The sequence below is a fragment of the Notamacropus eugenii genome, chromosome 5, assembly GCF_028372415.1.
Source record: "Notamacropus eugenii isolate mMacEug1 chromosome 5, mMacEug1.pri_v2, whole genome shotgun sequence".
In the NCBI taxonomy this organism is placed as follows: domain Eukaryota; kingdom Metazoa; phylum Chordata; class Mammalia; order Diprotodontia; family Macropodidae; genus Notamacropus; species Notamacropus eugenii.
This window is the reverse complement of record NC_092876.1, coordinates 253,842,006-253,857,787: the sequence shown is the minus strand read 5'-3', so window position 1 is coordinate 253,857,787 and position 15,782 is coordinate 253,842,006. Positions and strand designations below refer to the sequence as shown.

General features: G+C 33.3%; 1 protein-coding gene across 1 annotated transcript in view; it reads left to right on the top strand.

The window, feature by feature from the left end:
• Positions 1-559: 559 nt before the first annotated feature.
• Positions 560-15,782, top strand: part of CALCRL (calcitonin receptor like receptor) — a 114,453-nt gene continuing 99,230 nt past the window's right edge. Inside the window, exon 1 of the mRNA XM_072612603.1 lies at positions 560-951. The gene's annotated coding sequence lies outside the window, so the exon portion shown is untranslated. The remainder of the gene's footprint in view (positions 952-15,782) is intronic.

Below are 15,782 nucleotides of genomic sequence, written 5' to 3'. Positions count from 1 at the left end.
CTGCTTGTTAACTGACTGATAAATTCAGTCTGGAGTTTGGAGAATGACAGTGTACTATTTGCAAACTATCCTTCCTCTAAATTATTTAAAACTAGTTCCTTTTAAACTAGTCATAAATATAAAGTGTTTCAAAGGGAAGATCATAAAGGCAAAATTTCTCTGGCTCTCTCTATAAAGCATGGTCTGGGACATGCATGTATTATCAGAATTCATATGGGCTGGAGTCAGATTACAGAATTAGCATAGAGGAATGCAGCTAATCTTTCTCATTGTTCACTTCGGAGTTAAATCTAAGTTAAGACTGGTTTATTTTCTCGCCTTTCTGGAAACTCTTTAAAGTGTTGTATTTCCCATGGTGAGCATTCATATGGATAGGCACCCCAAACCCACGTGCCTAATTCAGCTCCTTTCAATACAGTATTATTTTCAGATCAACTTCACTCAAGGCTCTGATGTATCTGCTTGACAAGTCCTAACAGAACACAGAGAAGATGCAAGCCAGCCGGTCTTTGCTGGTAACAATGGATTCATGACTTTAGGAACTGTTTCTGCTCAGGCTGCTTCTTGCTCCTGCCTGAGAAGAGAGGAGCACAGCTTTCCTGGGGTGTGCTATTTGAACAAGAAAGTAATCTAACACTAAATGCAGGCGGGGTCAGAGTGATGTAACAGGAAGCTCTGATGTTTCCCTTCTGCTGCAGATCACTTACAATCTGACAACACTTCCAATCCTACTCAGAACAAGCCCTCTCACCACAGTAGAGCTGTGGAACCCCTTCCATTAAGATCACCAGGCTCTGATAACTGGATTACACCCAGACTGCAGGATCAAATTGCAAGTCTTTTGCTGTTTCCCCACCTTGCCTGAGGGGGAGAATCTCTTCTGCAGAATCTCAGAAAAATCAAATTGCATCCAAGACTATTTTACAAAAAATTCCTTAGGAACTGCGCTGGGTGAGTACACATTAAAGCATATCTAAGAATTGTAAATGATAACTGTCATTTGACTTGAGATTGTTTCATGGGCTTTAGTTACTGGCATTGGGAGAAGCTGGAAACATTCTCATTGATTTGTGTATGTTAGATAAGCTATAGAGTGCGACAGCAAAAGTAGAAATCTTGTTAATTACTCCTGTCATTTAGACTAGTATTCCAGATTTTGGGGGGAGCAAGAAATAAAAGTTGAATGACTTGAAAGGAGCTCTTCTGGGAATAGATCTCCAAAACTAGCTATGGGTAATGCTATATTTTCTTATAGTCCAAATATTTAAAAACAAGCTTTATTCTTGCCAGCTGGAAAATATTAAAGCAATTGTTTCAGGAAAAAAAAAGGTCTCTAAACTCTCTCAGTACAATTGGGACTTTTAGGAAAGAGGAAGGATAAATGAAAAACTCCATTAGCTCTCTAGTCCTGAGATCTCCTCTCACTGGCACTGTTATTGAACAGGCAATTAAGGGCCAAAACACTAGCTTTCCATTGAGCACATTTGTTTGTACTTGCAGTTTACCTCAACTCACATACATCTTCTTAACCAATTCTAATATCATCAATTCATTTTCGTGTGTTTTCAAGCTATCCCTTCATAAGACTCCAAATGTTTGCATTAGAGTAGATTATAAAGTGGGATTCTTGGTGGAAAGTCATTGAAAGATTGGAAAAAGGGCCAGGAGGGAATATACTTTAAGCTCTGAAGTTATGTACTATTTTATTTTTAAAGTTAATTCATAGCAAATACAGTATTTCTTCCTATTGTGCTTCTTATAGTCTGCTGACTTACTTGTTTCTCTGTGCATGTGTTTTGGGAGGGGTTGAGAGAAATGGAGGCATGGGCATATTCAGAAAAAGAAAAAAATACATATATATGTACACACACATAAAAGGGAGGTACTATTGATTAATAAGAATTTACATAAGTACAAACAGAATAACTACAAGGTCCATATTCACTACTGGTTATGGTGATAATTAATTTTCTGAGTGAATTAATGATTGTTCAGACAAGACAAATCATCCTAATGAATTCAACAATTTGATATTCACATAATTTGTAAGTAAAGAGAATTCATTGATTGTTAAATATTATTATTTATTTTCAGGAAATTAGATATCAAAGTTGTGCTTGATTGATGTTAAAGATGCCACTACTGATCAAAACGGGTTTTGATTTCAATGACATTATGCCTCTTTTTTTTCTTTTTGCTTCCGTTATGGGCATCCTGGACTTAATCACCCATAATTTTACCATATTACAAGGGACTACTTTGTCATCCGGTATAATTCCCTGGCAGTTTTGCCTTGGACATTCAATACCACAGATGCTTCTAAATAACTTTTCACAAGAGTACAGCTACATGATTTTCTTGCTCTTAATTTATATATTACTTATTCATAGATCCTTTGACCATGAGAGGTATACAAATTTTTTAAAAATGGCAGGAGAGGGAGATTCTAGGTTACTTTTGAAAGCCTCTTAAAGTCTGGCATGGGAATTAGGAAGGACCTAGTTGAAATCATACATATTTCAGTTTTGATTTTGCTTAGAATAGATCATAAAAAATCTATATCTAATGATACTTAAAGATTATATCCCTCTCTTTGGGAAATTGTGTTTAACAAAATATTTCACATTATAACAACAAAGAGTGAAGACATGGATTAAAAAGTGACAAATACCTAATTAATTGTTGGGAGGGGGAAAAGTATCCAATATTATTTTCACTAAATATCTATAAATTGAAATGACATAAATTTGATCTCTTAAAATAACCATACAAAAAGAACCAAGCAATACTGATCTTCTAGAGCTAAAGATTGAAGCAAGAATTAAAATAACTTGGACCACACACATATGCTTTTGCTTACACACACATACACACACATACACACATACATACACACACACACACACTGCTCTAAAATTGTTTCCTTTAAAAATCAATAACTTGCATAAATCTATGTATGATTATGATACTGAGGTAATTATTTTACTTTCTTAAATATATTTCTTCCTCATGCTATCTCCCGCATTGACTGCGTGGAGTCATCATGTATGCCTAAGCTAGGTTTACACATGTACAATAAAATGGAAAATTTAGGCAGTGCAATGATATGGATGGTTTAAGCCAAACCTCTCACCTAAAATATTTAAACTATTAAATAAAAATGTATTACTGAGATAATTGCTCAACTTTTCCTTCATTTTCCAATATATTTCTTGACTTGTGAAAATGCTGGGATTTGTTTATTCTATTTCTCAACTGCACTATCCTGATAAGAAATAGTGATGCTAAGTAAAATGCAGAAGATAAAAAGTACATTATTTTATATCTATTAACTTGAATTAGTTTTGGAGTTACAGAAAACGATATAAAACTGAATTGTAAGCATGTAAACTCTAATCCATAATTTCAAAAAACATCCTTTATTTCACTAGCCCAAATTTCTGGTCCCAATATAGACATTTTTAGAGCATATTCACTTTGCAATTTTCCCAACAGAAGCTTCCTCAGCTTTTGTTAAGGTATATTAAAGGTTACCAAAAGTTCTAGAATAATATTATTCAAAGTTGTGTAATACTTTCACTTGAGCAAATAAATTTACTATTAAATTTTGAAGAGTTGCGTCATTATTCTCAAGATGAGTAGAAAGACTTTTCAGTGAAAAACAAATCTATATTTAACAGCAAATTATATATCCCACATTACAGTCATGTTATTTACTAAAGAATTGCTTGATTACCTAACCATATTTAAAGTCAATAAACTAAAATTTAGAGTGTCCATTGGATTTGCTATTTTGCTATAAAGGATGTCAAGGAGAATTAAAGTGTGATCATAATTCGGTCTTTAAGAATGCTCCTAGGACTTAATTGGAAACTTTCCAAAAGCAACTTTGAAGGAAATAAAGTGGCATAGGCAATAAACTAAAGGACCAATTCCAATTCAGTATTTATTATTCATTTTGGCAAACTAATTTGCTTCCTGGGGAATGCAACAACCATTGTGTAAATGTAAGTGTATTTTTAGCAACTTGGGAGACAATTGGTGATACCTCCTGAAAGCATGCAGTTGATATCTTTTCATACATTAGCTAACAAAGACAAGCTAATGTCCGGTTGATGTGTCTAAAATCTTGAATTTGCTTTTTCACATTATGACCACAATTTTCTAAAGATTTTAAGGTTAAAAAAATTCAGTTTCCTAGGAAGTTGTTTTGAGTGAAGGCATTTCGAAGATATTTCCAGGCACTAGTTTTATCCTTTATCTAATCTTTGTTTAGGAGAATAAGAAACTCCCCTGCCAGTTAAGATAAACTGTTCCATTATAAGCTGGTGTGAAAGCTTCTCTTAGGGACTAAAGGTGGTAGCGTGTTCCCTTACTAATATTACATAACCAGAACCAAACTTGCAGTCAATATTAAAAAGTGAAAAATATGTGCAGTAAAATAAACTTTTCCTTAAGTCTGGTATCAGTCTCCTTAGAGTACCTTGAATGTTTCTGTTTTTCCAGAAAAACTCTCATTGCTACCTTACTATGACCCTGCTATTCCACATCAGGCAGAAATAACCTATCTCCTTTAGTGCTGTCTTATTGGGTTAATATCTAAAAGTATTCTGCTGAACTTTAGGAAGCAAGAATCACTAGAAATAAGTTATATCTATATACCTATGAATCTGAAGTATAATTGAGAAGTTTTTCATTTAATTCATTTAAGTGAAAAATCTATTTCCATAATCTCCCCTCCCCACTCTCTCCTTAATGGCAATATTTAGGCTCATTTTATCTGTATTATTTTCCTCATTAACTGCATTTGTTTGCCTTCCTATGTTTGAATGTGGTGTGTGTGGTATGGTGTTGGTGGTGGTCATGGTGGGGGGGGGGTATGGTTTTAATGGTTATTTAGGAAAGTAATTGAAATTATTTGATAGGATTTTGTGTAGTTAAAACCCCAATAGTCCTTTAAGTCCTAGAAGAATAAGATGTTCATATTAATTATATCAGTCTCTGTCTTACAAATGTAAGAAGTTGGAAATAGTACAAAAAAAAGATTTTTACAGTCTACTAAAACTATAATATGAAATAGTTCTCAATATAGATCTATGTCTCCAAATACAGAAACATACATCTATACATATAGTATCTATATACAGAAAATTAATATAGATGTAGAATATATAAATATATGGATCTAAGTTATAGGTCACGATATAAATCTTTATAAATTTGATCTGTATCTATAAAAACAGATTTATGTATCTGTATTTAGTCACATGACAGAAGTAATCATATGTACAAGTTATTATTTCTTTGTACTCAATTAGAGTGGTGGAAGTAATTGTAAAAAAAACTAAATCAGCTTACATTCATGAATCAGTCTGTATTTATGCTAAACACTTAAGATTTTTAAGTAGTTCTGTAAATACTTTTGCTAGCTTTTTGTAAAATTGCTGAAGCAATGACAGTCACAAACAAAAAAGGAATTACTTTCTATAATATTGTTGCATTTATGGAAAGGGAATACCTAATGAACCAACATTTTCTACTTTTCTACAATTACTAAGAACTAATTTCAGGGCAGGTATATGCAAAACTAACCTTAGGTCTATGGGTCAGAGAATCTGATGGAATTATAAACATGTATCATTGCTTTTGTGCATGAAATGGTGTTCTAAAGAACAGAAAGAGTAAGTGTAGTTACCAGAAATTGATAAACCATTGCTAGAGAGAGTTTGCATAGGTAAGCAATTAAGATCCATACTTTAGCCTCTGTTTTCATCATTTAAATACAAGCTAAATACTTGAGATAATCAAATAGTTGATTCACATAACTCATAAGTGCTCATTTAAAGCTGAGTCTTCATTACCTATACAAGGTGGAATACTGAAATAACAATCCAGGTAATTCTGGCCCAAATAAGGGACAAGACTTCTCTCAACTGGATACAGTAGCTTTTTAATATTTTCTGTAGAAATTATCTTTGAATGTGAAGAGCCTTTGCCAGCAAATTCTTGACTTTGTTTCCCCCAGCCCCTAGCATAGGGCTTTATACATAGTAGATACTTACTAAGTACTTGTCAGATTGTTGTTGGATTCAAGGGTAACACCCTCCATAATATTCTAAAACCGTTCTCCATAACCATTACAGTTCCCACCTTTTTTGACTCTTCTCAGTCCAGTTCCACAATTAAAGGAAACATCCAGGTATTCAATGTAAGAAGTGGGGAATTTACAAAGGAAATTAAGAATTATTCAATCCTTTTAAAATGGAGAAACAGTTCTTACTGAAGGCAAATGGATAAAATAAATTGCCTCTTAGGTACCATGTCTACAATCCATGTCAAAATCTATTTACAATTCAGTGGGGGTATTTTTAGTATTTTAAGTAATCTAGTAAAAATCATTGACTTTTATAAAAATTGGGAGGAAATGGTACTAATTTCTTCTGGCTTCATTTCATCTAGGAAATTGTCACTTGGTAGGTTTACAAAGTGATTTCTTTGATAATAATTTTGCTTAATTATCTTGCCAGTTAATAGGGCAGAGGATTGTGAGGATGACAGAATGGTCCTTTTGGAGTTAATGCTGGGCAGAGGATTCCCTTCTTCAGTGACATTTGTTCATTTTGTTTTTGTAAATCCTGCTGGCAATGGGGGGATGGGGGTGGGACTCAGTGTACTTGGGGCCATCCTCTATATCTCTTGCATTTCCTGGAGCTTACTATAGCACAGGAGTGCTTCATCAGCATGATTTCTGTGGGTACTTTTAAGTAGGAAAATCAACATAGTTCCACAGTTCAACCAAATTTGAGCCTACTCTGTAGCATTGCATATATTTAATAAAAAGTTAACTTTGCCCCTCCAAATTTTGTAAAAGAAAAGGAAAACACCTCAAAAATTCCTCCAAAGACCTTCTTAGTACTATTTTAAAATTCATAATGTTTATGATCACAATGGTGAATAAGATGTCTATTTTAATCAAGCAGGATTATTTAAGGTATAAGTTAATGTTAAATTAGAAATGAAAAACCTGAAGGAACTGCATGAAATAGTATGCTGTCAAGTATAGCTTTTCAATCTTTTGAAAGAGTTAAAGGAAATTCCCTAGGTGTGTAACAAATGACTAAAAAGATCCAGTGTGAGGAGAGCCAAAACATTTTATTTAGTGTGAAAATAAAATGGAACTCAATGTGGCACAAGTTTATAAGGGATGTTGGAGTTTTACAGCTGGGCAAACCCTTGTTTTAATGACAGATTGTTAACACCTACTTTGAGCTCTATGATTAAGTGCTATTTTGAAGTGTATTTTCTTTCCAGGAGTAAGTATTTGAGATAATGTGCTTGGAAGGGAACCAATTCTATAAAAGCAATAAGATATTGAGCTAGTTTATCACAGTAAAGTTGTGAGATTGAATTAACTGTAATAAAAATGATAAAATTTGTTTTTAAGCAAAGAATATTCTATCCTATATTAGCTGGCTTATTTGTAGAAACAATGATGCAATTGACTATAAATATGTGATTGGAGAAGGTAACTATTCTTTAAAGGAATTGAAATAATCACAAAGTCAATATATATCTTTCCCATTTTTATTCTGATTCTTTTTACATATTACTTTAGAACTTTTGACTGCGGAAAATACAGTAACAGTGTTCTGAAATTAGTATTGTGGAGAAAAAAGAAATATGCTCATGTGTATGTTTATGTGTTTCTGTATGTATGCACATACATACAATTTATAAACAGACCAAAAGTAAAACAGTTGAGTAGAAAACTCAGATTGAAATATAACCAGAGAAGATCTCAATGGCTGGGGCAATTTGGGAGGTCTCATAATACAGTACTCAGAGTTCATTATTTTTAGATGATAGAGTTTAGCTTGCTGTTGTAATATGATATAAAGTATTTTCCTAGAAAATCTGAAACATCCTTGTCAAGATAAGAAAATGATGATGCAGGTGATAAATATTCAGAATTTTAAGACTTTAAATTTTAATGGATTGTTTTACTTATTGACTTTATTTATATCCCATAAGAAAAACTAACATACTTGGATAATAATGTACTGTAGTTGACTTTTAAAATGAAGGACCTGGGTTCTAGTCCTAATTGACATTTAGCTCTGCAAACCTTACTTTGGTATCTTGGGAGTCTTAGTTTCCTCATCTGTAAACAAGAGGGTTGTACTAGGCATTCTCAAAGTTCTCTTTCAGCTCCTAAACTTGTGTGATTAAAACCAATATATTCTATTCAATAGAAAAAATAAATAATCCCCCAAAACCTTCCTCAAAGGTCCCGCTGTCCATTATTTTAATCATCTTAACAATTTCCCTCTAAAGATTCATTAGATCAGTTTCTCAATAATGTTTTAGACAAATTAATCCATAGGATTCTGATTAATTCAGACCACTCAAAGGTGTACTTGCCCAGTTCATGTATTGTTTGTTTCTCAAACATATCAAAATATAATCATATATATAACTTCTTTTACAACAGTACTACATTTCTAGTGCATCCAGTGCTCAAATATCCTTCTTGTGGGTTTATGACTAGCTCATTCTTCCACAGTCACCTTCTTTATTGTATTAGATTCATTTACGTTGTCTGTGTGTGTATCAAAGTGAACTGTCTTCTAAGTTTATTCTTCCAAACTATCAAAATTATTTTGAACTGAATTTCTCTCTTCTAGAGCCAGGGTTCATGTGTGTGTGTGTGTGTGTGTGTGTTGGACTCTTTTAACTATCCAGTTAAGTCTATGAATCCTTCTCACAATTTTACAATGCATAAAATTAAATTCAAAGGATTGTAAAGTAACCAATTATGTTGAAACAAATTTGTTTTGTTTTAACCATCCATGTTCATGAAATCTATCCATAGACTCATTGGTTAAAAACTTCTGTTTCTGACTAAGAGGAAGCACAAATTTGTTGACTTTTAGGCTTTCCCATCCCCTATCCAAAAATGATCCTATCCATGTATCCATGTACCTAGCTCTCCTGATTTATTAAGAACCATAGCTGATATGTTGATAACATTAGCAAAAGTAGCATATACCAAGCAGTTAATGATGCTTGTTCATTTCAGAATTTAAATTGGATAACTTTGATCATATCTAAAAATGAATGTTATCTATTACAAATTAAATTCAGCTTTTCCTTATTCAGTGGTTGGTTGTCTAGCTAGTCACAATCCTCGCCACAATTCTATGAAGTAGGCACTAAAATAGTCATGGGGAAACTAAGAATCAGAAAGGATACATGATTTGCTCAAGTAAGTGTATGAGGTGAGATTTGAACACACATTTTTCTTATTTTCAGTTCAGTTCTCTTTCCATTATACTACATTGCTTCTGTGCCTTCAATTTATCTTCTGCTTTACCTGTCATAGTCTTTCTTAATGCTGTTAAGAGGCATAAGTATAATTTAATTGGGCCTCAATGAACAGCTAGCTAATATTTACATAGCACTATTATTTATTGTTAACGAAGTGATAAACATATGTTAGCTCATTAGATCCTCATAATCAATCTGTGAGGTAGGTGCTATTTTACAGAGAGGGAAGGTTAAGTGTCATAGCAAAGACTGCAGAGCTAGTATCTGAGGCAGGTTTGGGACTTCAGTCTTCCTTTCTCCAAGTCCAGTGCTCTCCACTGCATCATCTAGCTGGTGTCATGTATTACTTTGCCAAAACTAAACTCTGAATTGTACTCTTCATACCTTTTTGAGTTTATAACTTTTCTGAAAACTTAATCTGAGACAAAGCAATTTAGCTTTCTTTGTAGATCTTGTTAAAAACATTGATGGGAGATTTAAATTATTGGTCAAAATAAGGATCTGGAATTAACTGTGGATTTGCTTTAATTATGACATATATGCTTTTCTCCATTTCTATGGAAAATTGAACATTAGTTTTCCTTGATATGGGATATAGATATTTCTACACAGTAGCTATCTGAAGCTGAAATGCAAGGATCAATATAAGAAAAATTGGTCAGTTCTAGGGAGAAAATATTTGTAATGCTAATTACTATTGCATTATACTTAGCCCAGATTATTTTCTCTTCTCTCTAACATGCAAATTATCTCTTCTCTCTAAATGTAAATACAAATAACATTTCTTAAATATTACAGAGAAGTGATAATATATTAATATCAATATTTGATAATATGTTAATATTTATATTTCTGATATATAATCAAATACATTATCATATATCATCAAATAACTTGTTTTCAGTGGTAGAATCATGATTCTGGTTTCAGTGAATTCTAAGAAGTGACCTTTCAAAATTGGGTAAGTGAGAAGTTTGCTCAGTAATTTAACTAAGATTGTAGAAGCCTTCCCCCACATAGCAGACAATGGCTGAAATTGGCAAGGAATTCTTGTTGAAACTGGCAGACTTACCAACTCTTTCCTGTCTACAAAAACTTTAAGTCCATTCTTACTGCCTTTCTTGACAGAACTGCTAAGGGGTCTACAGACATCAAAAGAATGTACTTGTGTCCTATGAATGTTAGCAAGCCAATTTTTTTTAAAAAAGTGTTCATGCAACATAATAGAAATTGAACTGTTTTGTCATTAGAACCATGTCTTGTCTTACTCGATGTAACGAGTTATATATTTGCCTCATTATAATTTACCAAGTTGCTTGGTATGCAATTATCTAAAAATACAGGACTTTTGAAAGGTGTGAAAAGTACTTAAATATAGAATTAGACTGGTAGATTATCAACTATTAATAGCAGTTTTTACAGTAACATATTTTAAAAATGCTTTTTATCCACAAAAATGAGAAAAGAAGTTTAAGAAAAATTTCTTTATAAATACTCTCAATCACAATAAACCATTAAGCTCCAGTTCCCTTTTGTGCCTGAGTAATTTTTAAAACTGAGATCCTAATAGGAAGGAAAGAACATGAGTTATAAGGATAGGAATCAGGACATATAACTTCTATTTTAGGCTCTACCTATAATAAATCGTATAGTCTTAGATCAATAATTTTACCTCTTGAGGCTTGGTTCTCTCATCTTTAAAATGAGAGGGTTGAATACAGTGAGCTAGGGAAAAATTTTGGCAATAATTCTCAAAATTCAGGCTGGCTAACTTTGTTTAAACATTCATTATACTTGGATTTAAGGGGAGCTTGAAGAGACTGAACATCATGTCATTAATAACTCCTTTTCCTCCTTTTCTGCAGCACAAGCAGGTATGAACAGAAATTCTACCAGCATCTATCTATGCATGTATGGGGGTTAAGTTGGCTTGTGAAATGGTTGTTTTCTTAATATGTCCATAATCATCATTTGTTCATAATTGCAGAAATGGTATTTTGAATATGTATTTGCTATGAGTATGCAAATAATTGAGTTAGAGATATTCTTTCCCAAAAGTAGTCTTGCTGGAGTAATCTTTATCCCTCATAAAAAGTAGGTAAGATGATACAATTGCTTTTTTGTTGTTCTTGTGGTACTTATAGATAAAATATGTGCAGTTATCAGTGTAGTTAATTAAGTCTTACTATTTAAAGTGTATCTTCACCTTGTTGGGGAAGTTACAAAAAAAATTTTAATTGCATGATAAAAAAAAATAAACTGAGAGAGTTGGAGAGGCATCATGATACAGTAACAACAACAGGTCTTAGAGAGAGGAAGACCTGGGTTCAAGTCCCATTTCTCACCTGTACTGGCTAGATGACCAATTAGTCAGTTTGTCTCTCCAGTCTACTTTCTAACTTGTAGTTAAATTGTAGAGAAAGTATGGATCTGGATGTATAGAATACTTCTTCTACATGATCTCTATACCAATGAAGCCGCAGGTCTAGCAAAAAAAATTATGAAGTTAGAAAAGATGATTTTTAACATCTTTTCCAGCTTTAATAGTCTATACACCTCTCCACTGAAAGCATTCATTAGAGTGGAGATCACATTAATTTATAGACCTTTTCTCTTTAAAAATAGAATGCATTCTATCATATTAAGAATTATCCTGCTTCTTAGCCCAAGATGTATTTAGGTATTTTTCTTCCCAGAGAAGTGCTGAGGTAGAACATTGTCCTTATATCATCCTTAATCTCAAAAGTGGTCATAATATTTAAAAAGAGGAAGTGAAAAAAAGAAGCCTGTAAAACTGTCCTATGCTCCATTAATGGAGCTACCATATCACTTTTTCTAATGTAAATGAAAGGATTATAATCATGCGCAGCAAATGTATTTGAGTAAAATAGCCAATAATTTGTCCAAAATAAACAGTGTCTAACTTAAAATATTCACATGCCCTCCTCTATCTACTTGCCTTCCTTACTTTTAACCTTCTCTCACCCCAAATATTCTGGCTTCTGTCAAGATGGAAAATTACCAAAAGCCATGCACCGTAAATAAAACTATTATTATATAAACTTAAATTATATAAATAATAAATGGTTAATCCCTTAAAAGGGTATCTCAACATTTAAATTATTTTTCCCAAAATACATGGTAGTGCTTAGTCTACATTTGAATTATTTCTGGCATGTTGGTACTCAGAAAACACTACCACTCTAGTTGGCTTCCTAAAAAAAACCCTAGTGTGTATTCCCTAAACAACCTAACTCAGAAACATTGGTACTTTCTGGTCTATTTTACCCAATTAGCTATGAAAAAAAGGTATGTTTCAATTCTGGAATAGCTGAGAAATGGACAAAAGACAGTACTTTTGGAAATGCTATAAAGTTGAAAAATCTGATTTTTCCTAAAGGAGTTGACAAGAGTATTTCATATTTAAGAATGACTACTAAGAGTGCAGAGGTCTTTCTTCATAGAGACCATAAAATTTCAACATTAAAGGAGAGCTCTGAAGCCATTTAATTTAACCTATACCTCAATAGGAATCCTTTTAACAACATTCCTCACAAGTATTCATCCAGCCTTTGCCTATAGTCTTCAAGTAAAGAGAAACTTGCCTCTTTCTGGGTCAGTCCATTTCAGTTTTGTTGTGTTGTTCAGTTGTTTCAGTCTTGTCCAACCTTTCATGACCCCATCTGGGGTTTTCTTGACAGAGGTACTGTAGTGGTTTGCTATTTCCTTCTTGAACTCATTTTATAGATGAGGAAACTGAGGCAAAAGAGTTAAGTGACTTGTCCAGGGTCACACAGCTAGTAAATGTCTGAGAGCAGATTTGAGCTCAGGAAGAAGAGTATTCCTGATGACAAGCCCAGTCCTCTATCTACCTAACCACCTACCTGCCTGTCTTTATTCCAATTTTACATATATCTGATTATTAAGGTTTTTTTTTTCATATAGCAAATATAACTTTAGCTCTTTCCATTGCCCCTAGTTCTGCCCTCTGGGACCAAACAAAATAAGTGTAATTCATCTTCTACATGATAATCTTTCAAATAACTGAACACATCTATCATATCCCCCATAAATCTCTTATCCAACATCTTCAGTTGTTTCAACTGATTCTTATTGGGCAAAATTTCAAACATCACTTTAGTGGCCCCTGTCTGGATGATCTCTGTCATATCAATATGTCTCCTAAAATGTAAAGACAAGCCTGAAAATAATACTCCAAATGTGGTCTGACTAGGACAGTGAGGATTATGCCTGTGTTGGCTTAGGCTGGGTTCATTTGGATGAGTACCAAGTGAGATGAATTTGTACTTCCTGTTAACTGTTTTAATGCTTAGAAAAAGGTTGTACCTAGAAATTTACATTCATTCTTTTCTAAATACAGGTATATTGCCACATATAGGTAAAAAATATTTACTGCCTTGAAACAGACTCACTGTCCATACATAGGGAGATCCTTCAAATATCCTCCATATATCCTCTATGATCTGAAAACAATTATTCCCCTGAGACAGCCTTTGCTTAAGCTTCTGTTTCTCCCAAAGAACAGATGTTTTGAAAACAAGACACAATTTTAATCTAAAGAATTTTCATCACTCTTAAGAAATAAAGTAATTAGTATATGGGCAATAGTTTCTACATAGAAAGTAGGAATTGCTAAGATTTAAAAATTATGCTTGATTATCAGACTTTATTATTAGAGGCTATAGGCCTAAAATCACAGGACATAATTCTTAATCACATGTGGATGACAATGTACATGTCACTTTTCCATTCTCTTGCTATATATTATCATTACAAACAGAATTAATGACATTTAAAATTCAATGAATTAGCTTGACTACACATTATTTTATGTTCACATTTACGTTTATACATCATTTACATTCAGTCTGCTAGTTGAGTAAAATTGGAAATAATAATTCATCATTCTAAAGATATGTTTTCTGCTTTTCTAAATTGAAGGCATTAAAAAAGCTATATTTTAAAATTTTGTAACTTTTGCAGAAATAAAAGAAGTCACAAACCGTTATATCTTAGGAATCAAGAGAGTTCGAAACCAAGAGCAAAAACATTTGACAGTATTAATTTGCCAAGATCTGGATGAATCCCAGCTAGTTCAGATCTTCTACTGGGAATCTGAAGATCAAAATTACATTCAGAGACTGCTGTGACTACCTAGAAAAAAAAATTCCACATGATACCACATATGTAGCTTTGCATATCTTATTCCTAGTTTGTCTCTTCACTTAATCAGAAACTAAGGCATAGTGGTTTCACATGATTTAGCATGTTTCCTTGGGTGTCTTATCTGGGTGTTGTAGACAATCCTTGGAATGTCTAACCTCAGTCAACAAGCTAGTCATTAGGCATTTATTAAACACCATGTGTAAGGCACTGTTCTAGGTACTATGTGCTAGGCTCTGAAGATACAAATCTATAAAAAGAAAGACAGTAAGTGCAGTCAAGGAGTTTGCATCCTAATGGGAGAAGAATATGTTAAAGAGAACTGAAAAACTGAGGAGAAATTACCATGGTTCCAGTTAAGAGAGCCAGAACCAGCAGAGGAATGAAAAAAGGCTGGCCTGAGACCCTCCCCAAAATGAAGGCCCCAGGAGGAACTCACCAGTTCCAGGGACAGGGCATTGTTCCAGGGTGAGAATGCTAGAAGTGCTGAGGAAAGCTCCGACATGAACAGGCAGCAAAAGCTAATGAAATATGGAGAGTTGGAATCAAGAGAGGAATATCTAAATATGTTAGCAATAATTTATAAATAATTTATAATAATAACAGTCACAACATATAATATTTACTTATTTTAAGGTTGGCTAATGTTGTACATGGTATCATATTTGATCCACACAACAATCCTATGAATAGGTATAATCATTCTCAGTTTATAAATGGGACAACTGAGTCTGAAAAAAGTAAATTGACTTGCCCAGGGTCATACAAGTAATATCTTATATAGATTTTGAGCTCCATTCTTTCTGATTCCAAATACAATACTCTATTGTGTCACTTAGCTCATTAATCATCATAGGTCTCCTCATTGTACCAAGGGCATGGAGACACATATACATCAAGTGTCTGGAACTCTAGAGTATGGCACAGATATCTGAGATAAACATGTTAGATATTTCTAATAACAATTCTGAGTTAAACAGAATTCAAATATTCATTTGGTTTGGTTGGTGCATAATTAATCATATGCCTATTTGGTTGACCTATATGAGAATCCACCAACAATGACATTTTATTTAATTTTTACCATAATTTTCCTATGGCTTGGCTGTGAAATGCTAGAAAATGACTAACCTCACCAACACTCCAGTAAAACAAAGCCAGGTTTCAAGTTAGATTGGCCCACTTTAAAGCCCACCACATCACCACTCTCAATTATGGTAGATTTTCAGGGTTTTTAAGGGTTCTGGCTCAGCAGCAAACTTCCCATAGTT